This window comes from Manis pentadactyla, chromosome 2, assembly GCF_030020395.1.
Source record: "Manis pentadactyla isolate mManPen7 chromosome 2, mManPen7.hap1, whole genome shotgun sequence".
NCBI lineage: Eukaryota > Metazoa > Chordata > Mammalia > Pholidota > Manidae > Manis > Manis pentadactyla.
The window spans coordinates 134,468,000-134,483,509 of record NC_080020.1 but is presented as its reverse complement, the minus strand read 5'-3'; the positions used below and the strand labels follow the sequence as shown (position 1 = coordinate 134,483,509).

The following is a 15,510-nucleotide window of genomic DNA, read 5'->3' as shown; positions in this document are numbered from 1 at the left end:
TTTTTAAAATAATAATGAGATATTTTTCATTTACCAAACTGACAAAGACTATCAAATATGTATTTTGCCCTCTTATTTGTCTGACTGAGGTACATACAAGTATGTATAAATGTTATGAAGGAAAATGTGTAGCAAGAGCTTTTAATATGAGCACACAGTTTCACTCCAAATTAATTTAAAGAAATAATAAGAGAGGTTTACAAAAGTTGGGGACAAAGAGTGTCACTGTTGCACCCTATACACGGTAAAATCATGGAAGCAGCATAAATAGCTCACAATAGAAGGATCTTCAAATAAATATTAATCCATCTTACATTACTACTATGGAACCACTTGAATCTCACTTCCTTCTCAAGACAGAAAGCTGTTAATGACATTCTTATGAAAATAGTTTATAACATAACTATGTTATGACACAGGTGAAAAGCAGATTGTAAAACCACATGCAAAGTACACAGGCCTAATTCTGTGCATTTATATAAGGACTCATGGTCAAATCACTGGGCATATATGCACAGATGAGTATCATTTTCTCCATTATGAATGTCTCTATTTCTAAATTTTTCACAAGAGCATGGGTTATCGTATGTTCAGTGAGAAGAACAATGAAAGTGATTGTTATGATTATAATGATTTTGTCAGTGGGGTTTCCATCATTCTGGGGATTTTCTGTGCACCACCTCTCCCGATGCACACACCTGGAGACATGCTCAAGTACAGGACAGCCCCATGCTTCCATGACCAGCGCTGGCCCCGCCTGACCACGGCCCGGGAGGGTCCCAGGGGACCACTTTGGCTCTGCACTTGGAGGAACCCCACTTATGTTTGGGTGCTCCCTGAGTTGTTCCCCATTATTGAAGACTCATATTCTCACTCTCTTTGTTTTTTTTTGTTTTTGTTTTTCTTTTGTTTCTGAATCACCTCTTTCTGAGTTGTTCTTCTAGATACCAATTTCACCATCCTTCATACCAAGTTTCCTGTATGTGTTAGGTTAAACCAGATGAAAGTGCCAATACTTAATAATTTGTCACTTCCATAGGAAGCATTCTCATCTGGCTTAACCTACTTCAATTATATCTGTTCCCCATTTAGTGCAAAAATCTTTTTCCTGATGATTAGAAATTCTTGCTAACTGCCCCATGTAGGCTGTGGTGCCGGGCAGAGTCACATGGGCTCTGAGGAGGGCTTTCATATGAGCACAAATTGGTTGATTTTTTACTTGGATGTTTTTAAGGTAATACTTTCCCACTAATCTAAACCTTCAACTTAGAGGCTCAAATTGGAGAATTGGCATTGAAATAGCTTCATATATAAAAAAGGAACAATTACCTCCTGCCTAGGGTTTAGATGAACAAGCCTGAAATGAAAAAAAAGGACAATTTTCACAACGTTTTATAACAATTTGTGAGGTATTTCGAAATAAATTTAAATTCAATGTTAAAAGCTACAGATGACTGGAAATAATGTAAAAACAGAAAATCCCATTTTAAGATACATATTTCATATTGGAGTAGAAGAAATATGTACCTCAGATTATTCCTGGAGTTTTCAAAATAGAATAATGAAATAAAATGTAATATAGAAACAAAGGCAAAAGCATGTTAGCAGCTTTAGGCTGATGATAATAAGCACATGGAGTGGTCAGGTAATTACTGCTTAATAGGATCTTCAATCTCTCTACAATACTATACTGTTTTTAATCTTGGTTTAAGAAATAAGATTATTGGAGGCAAGAATATATTATGGGGAAAGGACAGTCTCTTCATAAATGGTGTTAGGAAAACTGACACCTACATGCAAAAGAAAGAAACAGGACCACTTTCTTATACTATATACAAAAATAACTTCAAAATGGGTTAAAGACTTAAATGGGAGGCCTGAGACCACAGAACTCCTAGAAGAAAACAGGTATTAAGCTCTTTGATATCAGCCTTAGCAATGTCTTTTGGCTCTGTCTCCTCAAGCAAAAACAGACAAATGGGATTACATCAGACTAAAAAGGTATGCACAGCAAAGGAAACTGTCAACAAAATGAAAAGGCAACCTACTAAATGGGAGAAGACATTTGCAAATCATATATCCAATAAGGGGTTAATATCCAAAGTATACAAAGAATACATACTTAGTATAAAAAAACAAAACAATCTTATCCTGGGCAGAAGATCTGAATAGACATTTTTATAAGGAAGGCATACAGATGGCCAACAGAACATGAAAAGATACCTAATATCACTAATCATCAGGGAAATGTAAATCAAAACCACAATAAGATATCACTTTACATCTGTCAGAATGGCTAGTACCAAAAAGATAACAGTAAATATTGTTGAGGATGTGGGAAGAAGGGAATACTCATATGCTGTTGGTGAGAATGTAAATTGGTGCAGCCACTGTGGAAAACGGTATGGTGGATCCTTAAGAAATTAAAAATAGAACTGCCATATGATCCAGCAATTACATTTCTGTTTATTTATCTGAAGAAAACAAAAACATCAATTTGAAGGATACATGCACCTCTATGTTCATTGCAGAATTATTTACAATAGCCAAGATACGGAAGTAACCTAAGTGTCTATCCAGAGATGTATGGGTCAAGAAGATGTGGTACATATATACAATGGAATATTACTCAGCCATAAAAAGAATAAAATCTTGTCATTTGTGAAAACATGGATGGGCCTAGAGGCTTTTATGCTAGGTGAAGTAAGTCAGACAGAGAAAGACAAATACTGTAAGATTTAACTTATATGTGGATTCTAAAAAACAAAACAAACAAACAGAAATAGACTCATAAATACAGAGAACCAACAGGTGGTTGCCACAGGTGAAGGATGTAGGGGATGAGTGAAATAGGCAAAGGGGATTAAAAGGTACAAACTTCTTGCTATAAAATAAAAAGTCACAGGGATGCAAAGTACAGCATAGGAAACATAGTCAATAATACTGTAAATACTTTGGTGACAGGTGGTAACTAGACTTACTGTGGTATTTCATATTTTGCATATAAATATCCAATCACTATGCTGTATACCTCAAAGTAATACAGTATGTCAGTTACCCAAAGTGATGACTCAAAGTATTTCTTGGGCAGGCAATTGGAATGTACAAGACTGAAATTCAAAGGAGGGGTTTGGGAGTCCTAGTTCAGAGACGATTAGACAGGATGAGAACAGGTGGAGAAGAGCTAAGGGCAAGACAAGATTTGGGGGGGAAGGAGGAACCAGAGAAAGCTCCAGAAGTGCCCACTGACATGGGATTCCTGAATGTCCTGGAGACCAGGAGAAGGAAGCAGGTCCAGGAAGAGGCAGAAATCAGTGCCATTGTGGGGAAGTTGGGGCTCCTATGGCCAGAATCCTCACTGAACTTACACCACCTGATGAGGTAACTGGCCTGTTGCTGGGCTGCCGCTTCCACACCTTTAGGCAATGAGCTATTATTGCGCTTTATAAAGAATTCGGTCCAGCGCTCTGGGCGGAGGCAGAGATGCTGGTGCTCTACCTACCTCAGGGAGAACAAGCTGGGTAATAAACCCTTTCACCCCAAAGAACATTTTGCTGCCAGTTACTTTGGTCACATTGAATCCATAGCTAACTTGCCCGGTGCTGAAACCCATTGATGCTGCTGAGAAGTCAGCTAAACAGAGACTCACCTGCTGGATTTCACACTAGGAGTCAATGGGCACAGCTACTGTGGAGAGCGCAGAAATCTAAGAGGTGACAGAAGGAATGGACAAGGAGTGTGGACTGCTTTGTAAAGTTTCCCTGCACAGTGTAGTAGTAACAGCTCAAATCCTAACGCTTGTTAGGGCAGAACAGTAAAAAGATGCCTTTAAACATTTAAGTATAAATGCAGCTCAACATTTTGTTAATGCAGCAGGTTCTTACAGAGAAGGGGCTCTATCCTTAGACCTTAGAAAAGGATAATTTTGATGCAAGATATTACCATTAGAAGAACCCAGGTGAAGCCTATCTGAAATCTCTCTGAATATTCCCATACAACTGCATGTGAATCTACTCAGATAATCTACCAAATATATCTCCAAAGTTATTACAATTATCTCAAAAGTTAAAAGGTGATACTTTTGTTAACAACCTGGAAGGCCAGGCTTGGATCTGATATTACAACTGCCCCTTCAGATCTTGGAGAAGGGACCACCTGTACAATCTTCAAGAGCATGTGCAGATGAAAATATGGGGCCCCATGTTCCAAAATGACCAAGGAGTTTAAGTCGTGGAAAACAGAGCTGTAACCCACACGTGGAGACCATCTGAGCACAGGCCCGTGTGACTGCCAGGGCTGCACAGTGCATTCCAGCAGGGGTCCGAGCTCGTGTTGTTGAACGTCCCCCAGCACCATGGCCTCACCCGAGCATGAGCAGAGGAACAGCAAGGGGGAACTTGAAAGCTGACAGCATTCAAACATCAAAAATGGGGTGAGACTTTTCATTACACACTCTCCCCTCCTTCAAGCCTGTGTCCACAAGTCACATTCTCATCTCAGTGACGCCTACCTGATGGTTCCATTTAGAATGTCACTCTCTTTCTGCATCCATTTAGTTCCCTTTGCTGAACTCTATCCCCCAACCCCAGGGCACATATCACCTTATAACAAACTGTTTACTTCACTTAGTAAAATAATCCTTTCACTAGGAAGCTCCATAAAGACAGAGATTTTCATCTATTTTGTCCTGAAAACAGTGCCAAGACCATATTTAGTGCTTAATAATGTCTGGTTTTGAATGAATGGATGGATGGATAAATGTAGGGCCTAATAAATTCATTATGATGTCAGAGTGCCCTGGAAAATCTCTACCACAGCATACCTCATGCCTTGCATGTGCTTCTTAAATCACACAGTGGAACCTGGCTCCTTGTCTCCCTGTGGTCCTCTTTAAAATGCAAACATTGCAAGAGCTGAACATTATTTAACACTAAAGTTTCATTAGCATTTTCCTGCTTTTGGTCCCAGACTGTGTGAAGATTCAGAAGGTCAGGAATGGTGGAACTGTCACCTTTAAAGTACAACACAGAAACAGCAGAAGTTACAGGGTGACTGAGCAGAAGAATAGGCAACATTTTAAAATTGATTTCACAAAAGCAGTCATCAGACACCACTGTGTCATTTCAACTCACAGTTCTCAAATAGCTCTCACTCTGATTGCTAAAGGGGAGTGATTGACTCTAAGAGGATCTACTCCTCCAGGGAACATGAAATTCATGGATTGTCTGGAGGGACCAGGGTGCTGTGGAATGATGGGGATGGGGATAGGAGGTGGGGGGAAAGAAGAGGACTGGTGGAGGGAACGTGCCCAGGGTACATAAAGAAGGAGGTAGGAGAGAGTCATCAAAAGCAGATCTCATCATTTCCCAGGGCTCCTGAACCCCAGGCCTGATCATCTGAGTTCCATTAGAAAGCATGGCTTTGGATTTCATTCCAGGTTTGTGGATAAAATCAGTCTTCTGTCAATCCATCTTTCTTCTGGCATCCATGTTTATTAAGTTGTGGAAATTGGGGGGAAGCCAACTGAGAAGCTCCTTCTAGGATGCCCACATTCTACAATATCTCTGCCTTTTATGATCTCCTGGAGTAGTTCCTACCTACACTGAACTGGAACTGAGCCCATTGTGTTTCTTTATTTTTTGGCTTCTGAACCAAGATTATGTAGAGCTATGGCCTTCTCATGGCTGCCTGCTGGGGCAAGACAGAGTAAAGATAAATTGGAAAAAGGAAAAGAGAAATAATAAACGTTCATCTGATCCAACCCTACACTTCCCAATACTGCATATAAAGTCAGTCTCTTTGTATGATGGTCTTGAATCTGAAGCTTGGATTGGCCCTCCTCTCTGAGAGGACAGCCTGTGCCTTTCAGCCTCTGCTCTAGATTACTTCCCTGTCTGCCAGCCTTCTCTGTGGATGAGGGATATGGCTGTTCCTCAATATTTACATGACATGGAAAGGGAGGCCCAACCAGGAATTACCATTTCTACCTTTGAGACTGCAACATACTGAAAAAAAAGCAAAAATCATTAATCACTGCTGGGAAATGATGGTGAATTTTCCCCTTGCACATTTAAGGTTACATAATTAGATAACTATGCCATGCATATTATGTCAGTCTTTGGGCTTCTGTATCAAAACATTAGCAAGAGCAGAAAATCCTCAGACCGTACCCCACTGCTTATAGGGAAACATCCCCAAGTCAAAATACAGAGTTTCATAAAGCAGTTGTGACACTTGACAGAGAATGCCTCTGCCTTTTGACAACACTGAGAAGAGCAATACTAAAGTTCCAACATTGTATAAATATCCATAACTCTTGTGAAGGATTAAAGAAACACAATACCCTACCCTAGAGGGACTGCTTCTTCACCTTTACAAATAAGGGTGATTGCTGTGTCATTTTTCTTCAAAGATAACTTTTTTTGTTCTGTGTTGGTTTGCTTCATTTTGGTTTTATTGTTCACAGATCTCCAGATCAAGGGGAATAAGACACAGAGCTGATGGAGAGATACTGGATTTTGACTGGCAGGGACTTGGATATTTTCCACTGCACAAGAATGGTGTATGTTGCATGCAGAGCGGGGTAAATGAATACTTGTGACCAAGAAAGTGCTCGGGGATAGCTTGTCTTAGAGTTGTAGCAATTACTCCTCTTATTGTAGGAGGACTGTCCCCTCTCCCCTTCATGACTGTGTGGTTTGCCTGGGCTGACAGGTGCGAAAAGACTGCACAAAGGCTACATCTGAGCAGGAGTTTTAAGAGCCACTGGGTGTTTGCCTCCCCTTTCCTGTCCTTTTCCTTTGGCCATAACTGTGACATGTCCAAGCAGGGGCTGCCCCACTAGCTTAGGTCCTAGAAAGAAGATACAGGAAGTAAGTGAGAAGCAAGCCAGAGATTTGAGGCTGTTTCTGCAGCAAAATGTGGTGAAAACTGATGATAGTCTCTGGAATTAGCCAACTCTTACCTTGCCTCTGAAGCATCATGTCAATATGATCAAAGATGTTTGTCAATTAAAGTTTAAAAAATCGGAAAGAGGAAAAGCTGACAGCAAGTAAACAAAACATCTGGATAACAGACTGAAATTCGGGTTGAAGTGATGATGTGGCCCACCTACTCTTGTCTGACTATAATCATCCTGCTGCAAGAATGCTTAATGCTTCTGAGTTTAGGAGCACCCCAGTAACTGAGCTGGCCTGTACTCTGCGTAATGGGGACATGTGCTACATGTGATTTTCTTAGGGAGTAATCAGATCTGACTTCTCCAAAGATGAAGCAAAATTCAGTTTCATTAGCTGAGTATCTGTAAATTTAGAATGGGATATCCAACCATAACTGATTCAAGTGTTATTAGATTTCTCTCCTTTCTGTTTTATGTAAATTCACTTTAAAGGGGATTTGATAGGCTGGCATTCTTCATTCTAGCCCTCTTTTTTACCCCAAATTTTAAAAATGAAGACTTCAACAGGCTCCCCTTTTTCTTTTTAACTCACCATTAAAACTAACATATTCTAAGTCATTTGTATAAATCGCAGGGAAAGCTGTTACCCTCCTTTAATCCGTGGGCTCAAAACAGAAGTTTGATAAAGCCTGTCAAGTGTGCTTGTTAGAGCATTAATAACCTTGGCCTCTGGGAAGGCGGGCTGAATGGAGACGGCTGGGCTGCAGGCTCAGGCCAGCCGGGCCCTTCCAGTGCCAACTGGAGATGCCACCACATTTGCCAGCTGCAGCACTGCTCCCGTGCAATTAACAGATGCCCCGGGCAGAACGCCTGCTCCTCATCTCACTCAATGCCACCACACTGACTCTGTCGCTAACTCTTAATTATTTTAATAATGTGACATGCTGGGGTTTGTTTGTTTGTTTGATACATACTGGAGTGACATTTTCCAGAGAATTATTCATAATGCGTTAATTGCAGGTGTTTGGAAAGTTAGCATTCATGAGTGATGTCCTGATAGTTAAGAGGCATTTTTGAATCCCCGAAAGTCAATAGGAAAAATATTAGCACACGTATACCTTGCATTTCCTTGAATATAAAATTATTTATAGTACCCTTACATATAAAATATAAATCTACCATGCATTAATTTACTTAAGTGGTTTTTGATCTCTGTGTATTTTCAGTCTACTCCTCTGCTTTATGAGGGCAATGCCAGCTGTTCCAACAAATAAACCCAACACTCTGGTTATTTAATATAATGGAATTTTTGTTGTTCATGTAACAGTCCAGTGAGAAATTCCTGGTCAATAGGCAGTTGTCCTCTAACTTGTGATTCAAAGACCCTAACAACTTGTGTTGCCACCCCTGGGTGCTAGGATAGACTCCTTAGAGTATTCTGTTTCCAACCAGCAAGAAAACAGGAGAGAAAGTTATCTGCCTCTTAAGTACCCCAGGGAACAAGTGACACGCGTCACTTCTACTCATATCTCATTGGAGAGAATCATACATGGCCAGACCCAGATATAAAGTTCACTGGAAAATGTCCTAAGTTGGATAACCATCTACCAAAAACATTTCTATACTGTGGAAGAAAGAGCACCATTGGGGCCTATTTTTCTGCCACAGTCACCTTGTGGGATAATAAGTTTTAAATGTATTTAAAAACAATGGCCTTCTTTTTATGTCGATGCTTTGTCAGTTCTATTTCAAAATTCAAGGGAAAACTTCTACCTACGGCACTGAATTATTAACAGTCTGACTCCATCTTTCTATGCAAAAGTTTGTGTTCTAGTTCTCAAAGCATTGCTGTGTAACATGCTAATTAAAAATCATCTAATACTACCAGCCCGTTTGAAGAGTTTCAGTCTCTTCTCAGGTTTGGGGCTGAGGACAAACATTTCACCATACAAATTGTACACTCCTTCTCTCAGATACCATAAAAATTAAATACAACAACCTCTGAAACTTATTCCACAGGAAAGATTCCAGATAATTTCCAATTGTTTCATTCATTCATTCAAAAATACTCATTATTCTCCTACTAGATGCCAAGCAGGTAATCTCATTTTATATTTCTGCCAGTGTAAAATATTTAATTTAATTACCTATCATTTTAGAATATAAATTTGTTAAGTATTTTCCAAAGAGAAATAGATTATATCAACTGATTCTGTACCCCTCCCTCCATGTCAGCCTGGTTATTCATTTCCTTAAAATGCTCTGGCTTACTGGTCAACGAGGGAGCCATTCTCCCAGCAGTGCTTTATCTATTGAACTGTAAACATCTAGCTGGTTTTCCTGGTGTGGAGCAGGGATTCACAGCCTCAGACACCACACACCACCTCCCTCCCCCAAACTCTTTCTTGGGGCCTCTATTCAAGCAAGGGATCCACTTCTTTAGCCCATTGCTGGGGGGAGCGGGGGGAAGCTATTTCATTGAACAAAAGCATACCTCTCACCATTCCTTGATCATCCTAAGGTGCCTGTCTTAGAGAGGCTGACTTCAAGAAACGGGGAAAGAAGTTCATACTAATGACTTAGCAATAACTCAGATTGATTTCCAGTTTTTCTGTTTTCAACAAAATTGAAGGAGAACTTAATGGAATTGTCAGCTGATAGAACATTAAAAGTAATTTTGATGATAGATTATAGTATGATTTCTGGAGTGTAGCTTGCAAGAGTTCAAAGAATTGAATGACGTTATAATAATTTTCTTCCATTTCCATCTATGTATGTGGGCTAATTTCCTAAGCACTTGAACTTATAAAAGTGAAAAATAGTAATAGAATTGAGACTGAATCCCTTTTTCATTTAGCAATAAATAATATTCATCTGGAGACATATAAACTAAAAGAAAAAAGGAAAAGAAAAAGAAAGTCACCCATCTCCCTAAAAATGTGTTTTTCAATAAAATGTTAAGTTCTTTCTTATAATTATCAAAATTTGTGATACATTTCATTTTTGTTCCATTATGCAATGGTAATTATTGTAATGATAACTAAATCCAGAAGTAATTATTCAAACTGAAGAGCAGGGTATTTAAAATACCACATGATATTTTAGAAAATTAAATTTAAATACATGCCCATATTTATATTGTAGGGAAGTGTAATGGAAATGCAAATTTAATGAGCAAAAGAAATGATGTAAAACTTCTCCTGTGAAGGAAGAGTTTGTTCATGTAGTTTAAAAATAGCTGATGGCGGATATCAAACCACTTGGGGATTTGGATTCCACTGGATGTATTTCGAAGAGAAAATATTAAGGTTTTACTTTAAGTTTGCAATACTTACATGACCTTTGAAATTACAGTCTTGCAATTATTTGTATTTATAATTATATCATGATAAGACATTTTGGATATTAACCTAAACATATGTGAAGGAAAATACTCACACATGCAACATTCTTTTAGGAAAAATATTCGAAGATGTCAGTCACGGTGTTCGGGTACAACATCAGGATGTATCAGGTTGGACTAAAAGCACACAGGTGGATGACATACATATATTCTACCTCTTAACCAACTTACATTGTGAATTTAATCTGACCCTTAGGTTAAAATCCAGCTGAAGCACTCTATTCTCCAGAACGCTATCACTAACACCTATCACAGGTGTCCTGTGTCCTTGCAGCCATCACTGTACACTCGGAGTCACCTTTCCTTATCATTTTTGTATCTTTTCTTGTTGCCACACTAGGTCATAAGCTCCCTTAAGGAAAAGAAATCTTCTTCTTCCCCATCCTTCTGGCAGTCCGTAACACTGTGCTTTGCACCCAAACACATCTACAAGGTAGAAACTTGTCATTCTCAACTGTTCCCGTGTTTCATCTTCACTGTATTATATATGTCTGCAATCATTCCCCTTTTGTAGAGAAGAAACTGAGGCCCAAAAAGATTAAGTAATCTTCTTGAAGTCACATAGCTAATGGATTGCAATGCTTGGATTTGAACCTGGGCAGGTGACTTTTGGAGCACTACAAATTTAGTCCGCATTTGGATGACTGTCATCTGAGCTGCCTAACCCAACAGGTAGGCATTTTTTAAGCAAGAGGAGGTTATATGTAAACTTATCCTTTTTTTACTACAGAACTCGATACATCTCACAAATCTTTATAAAGCAGCAAATATTGTGTTAGTTATTCAAGGTGGTACAAAGACCATTGACTGTTCATGAAAATCACTCAGAAGTCAAATACACAGAAATAAAAAATACATATTGCTCAATTAATTTTGTTGTATCATTGAATGAATAAACTACCAGTTCAGTTTATCTGTCAGGGAGCTCCCAATCTCCTTTATTAAGAAAATAAAACATGTATTCATTAAAGTAGACACTCTTATTAAGAGCATCACAGCCCAATGAGAACACAAAGTAAAAGAAATACATGCTTTAATAACAATCAAAGTATCCTGGAATAATGCTTGTCAGATATAAGCTTGACTAAAATGTGTTTTCTTTCTATTTAGCTATGTTATCTTTCTTCCCGTCCAGGACACCCCAGACCTTCTGCATGTTCCTATTGCTTCCAGCTCCCTTTCAATGTCAAGTTTGTCTAAGCCTCCTTCCTACCCCCCTTAATTCTTTCTACTAGTCTTGTGTTTATATTACCAAGACTCTTCAGCCTGGACTAGTAGTTGACCCTTTGTCCTCTTCTTGGACCTAATGACTTAGAAACCTTCCCTGCTGGTGAGAACTTCCATTTTATAACCCTGCTTTCTACAGAAGCCAGATTCTTTTTCTTCTGAACTTTAATAAATCAGCAAAAACAACCCAATACATTTAAAATGATGTGTGAGCGGACTCCCTAGAGGTGCATATAAATAAATGTAACCAATATAAAATGCCCTGAAATTATGACATAGCACATCAGAAGAATGTACAGTTTGACAACATTTCCAAAGTCAGTAGATTTTGTACTTACAACAAATAATTGGCCTGCTTTTTTGGGGAGCAAACACTTTTGAATAAAACCTACATTCCACTTGCCAAATCAGGTAAAACAAGGCAGAAGAGAAAAAAAGTCGGTTAAACCATCACTTGAGGATTACAAGGAAAAGAGATATTAATCTCTCCCCATAAAACCCTTAAACTATAATTATGATGCATTTGAATGATTAATAATAATGTTCCAGATTTAAAAATCAGGCAGTTTGATCATTGAATTGGAATAATATTCCCTTACTATTTAAATATAAGTTGTTAGAGACTTTAAGCTCATGGTTTGATATCAATAAAAGTAATATAAAAGTAATATAAAGAAATAAGGTAATCTTTGTAACATAGCTTCATCTGTAGATGCACATATTACCATTTAAATGGCTAAATATCTAAGGCATTGTATATACATACATATTTAGATTCATGCAGAGGTCATATATTTAGGTAATATTGTTAACAAAATATTTTTTGTCCTAAAAGACTGTTTATGAAAGAGAAAATTTCTTAAGGAGAGCTTTTCACATTTCAAAAGAAATGCAAATATTTGCCTAATTGCTGCACTTTTTTTGTACAAAAAACCAACTGAAGAGCTACTTGCCTTTCTCATCTTAAAGGTGACTCCTGTTGACAATGAAAATCATCCTGTGACTTGCTGCAGATCTGAATTTTTGTGCCTGGTGATGCTGGTGGGTCTGTGCGGTGCTGTGAGGTGCCCTGAGAGATCCTGATGCACAGAGTACCCAGTAAGGTACGTGATTACTGTCCACTACTGGATGGTCACCTCCACCCCTGCCCAGAGGTCCGGTCACAGCCAGGGCCTCACTTCCTCCCACTTGCTCCCAGAGATGAAGCAAGTATGTTAGACAGTATCCACGAAGAAGTTTCTCAGGAAATTCAGATCCTTTGTGCCCACAGGATGTCACCCACTCGCATTAGGCAGCTCATTCTGTGGTTGTTCTGACCTCAAGGTCAGGAATGATCACGAATTAATTGTACCGAGGCACCAGAGACAAAGGACATGATTGCTTCACAGGCTGGAGACTGCGCCTTGATGACATAGCGGGCTGTCCCCATACTTCCTGGACAGCTGGCTTATTAGGAATACATCTTTGTCATCAAAGGCTGCTTGCTTTCTGCAGAGAGGGCTGAAAACTCCTCTCCCCCATTCCCTGAGTAAATGTCCCCAGGGAGGCTCTGGGCGGAGAACTGTTTGTGATGTGGACTGGGAAGGAGTAAGGTGTGAAAAAAACAGTTGGGTGATTTCCTTCCTTTAGTCCTGGAAAGCTAGATTTTAACAGAATAATCCAGTCAATAATGATAATAGCATTTGACATGTCATATCCCTTAGGATTAGGTTCTGCTGCATGGGACAGAAAGCTCAAGTTGGCAGTGGTTTACACAAAATAGGAATGTTATATATCTTGCCTATAAAAGCAGTCCAGAGGTGGGCAGTGAGAGCATGCATGGGCCTGCTCTCCTAAGTCATCAAGACACAGGATTTGTCCAGCCCATAACTCTGCTAGCCCAAGAATGGATTCCATGACCTTAGGGTCCTGGCTAAATGCCAGAGCTCCAACTATCACATCATTGGTCCAGAGAAGAAGAAGGTGGCCCTCCTCCATTTATAGATACTTCCTGGTAATTGCACAAAACACTCTGACTCACATTTCCTTGACCAAAATGGACAGCCATATTTAATTTTGATGGATGTGTGCAAGCAATCATTTGGCTTGCTGACAAAGAGATTAGAAAAAAATCAGGTTCTATTACTAGGGAAAAGGGGGGCGGTGGATACTAAAAAACAACCAGAAGTTTCTGCTGCATATAATTATCTCCTCTTACCATGGAAATCACTTTCATTAGGGACTACTTTTGGAGAATAATTTTTTTTAAGCAATCATATCATATAATCTTAGAAACAGAATAAATGAAGAACATTTGCCTATTCATTATGATGATATATAGAATTACATCCTGGCTAGAAATTATTTGAAATCTTATAAAATGTACTAATTATATATTGAATCATCAAGATTATAAAGGACTTTGAATACTATAAAGACAACCATAGAATTAAAATAGGATTCTTACTAAGCTATACTTTTCATTGTTGAAATTTATTTGTTGCAAGAGAAAATAGCAAAAAAATCTGTAAGAGAAAATTATGCTTATCTGTCTGAAAGTTCCGAAACTCAAATCACTTTAGCTTTTTATCACACCATTAGGATTCAAGGCATAAGAGAATTAAACTATTTATTTGGAGAAGGGGTTACCATGATCTCCCCAGTTCCCTCACCACCCCTCCCAGTACCCCCAAATATGCACAAAATCAAAGTGTATATTTTGAAGTCTAAACCTTGTTGCTAGGACAGCTGTAACAATGGCACTCAATTTCACTGGGTCATGCTGGTTCCATTTATTTTTAAAGAAAAGGGTGTATTTTAGTCCCAGGGAGACAGGGATGATGGATAGCGCCTCAGACTAGAGGTCAGAAGACTGGTTTCTATTCTCAGCTTCCAGCATTGATTTGTGTGACCACAGGCTAGTTACTTAAAGTCTTTGGTTTTATGTCTGCTTTCTACAAAGCATAGCCACCTCTGTTTGATATCTACTCCTAGATGGTAGGTATTAATTGGAGAATTCACTATGAAAATGCTGGAGGTCCCCACATTTTGAGTACTGTCCAGCTTAATTTCCCCGCGTAGGCAATTCCGCTATATCACGCAATCAAATGTAATCTATGAAGCCGATCCATTTGGAATGCTCTTTTCTTGGCATGCCTTCCTCGGTCCAGACATCTGAGGAACTGCAGACTCAGCAGCTTCAGAACTTCAAGGAATTGTTTGGATTCAGATGTCCTTAAATTATAAGAAACCCGTTTCTAATCCATGTGCAGCGAAAGCCTGGGGAAGCAGATCCCTCTGGACATTTTGTGCGTAATTAGACAAGACCAAGTGAGTTCAACCAAAGCTCTGGGAAGTTCAATTCCAAGTCTCAGATCTGGGTGGAGATGTGAATGAAGAACACCTGGGATTATCCATTACTGGCACAGAATAGGCCTTTTCATCTGCCATACAAATGTGCCTTATGAGTTTTTTCTGCTCATTCTGCATGGGTTTCCTGCTTCATTTAAACATGTGGTGAGATTGTCTGTTGGTCAATTACCATAAAGTTCAGAGATAAAACTAATCATGTCAAAATAAACCAGTCTGCTAAGAAATTTTTGGTTCGAGAAACTTTAAGACTGCCTACATTATTGGAAAACCAACCCTTTAAATTGTTTTAAAAGGTCTGTCAAGAATGGGAATATGTTCATGGCTGCATGATAACTAACTTCCACAGAATCTTACTGCTGCTCGTAAAGCAGACCGTAGACTATTTACAGGATTTATAAAAATCTAAGTCGTGAGGACTATTATGATATCTGAAACCAAAATTGGCTTCACTTTAGATCATCAACTTTAGAGTCAGGGAGACCTAGAGTAAATCTTACCTTGATTTTTACAATCTTCATGATCTTTAGCAAATAACCTCTCTGAGCCTCAGTTTCTTCTTTTGTAAAATCAAGGAAATACCTGTCTCCCATGGCTGTGAGGTTAAGGGGTTAATGGATGAGAATGCCACTAG

At 38.9% G+C, this 15,510-nt stretch overlaps 1 long non-coding RNA gene across 1 annotated transcript; it reads left to right on the top strand.

Annotated features, from left to right (window-relative positions):
* The first annotated feature begins 10,824 nt into the window (after positions 1-10,824).
* Positions 10,825-15,240, top strand: LOC130682711 (uncharacterized). The gene is made up of 3 exons (XR_008996003.1): positions 10,825-10,973; positions 12,498-12,631; positions 14,678-15,240. It is a non-coding gene; the product is annotated as an uncharacterized LOC130682711 (long non-coding RNA).
* The last annotated feature ends 270 nt before the right edge of the window (positions 15,241-15,510 follow it).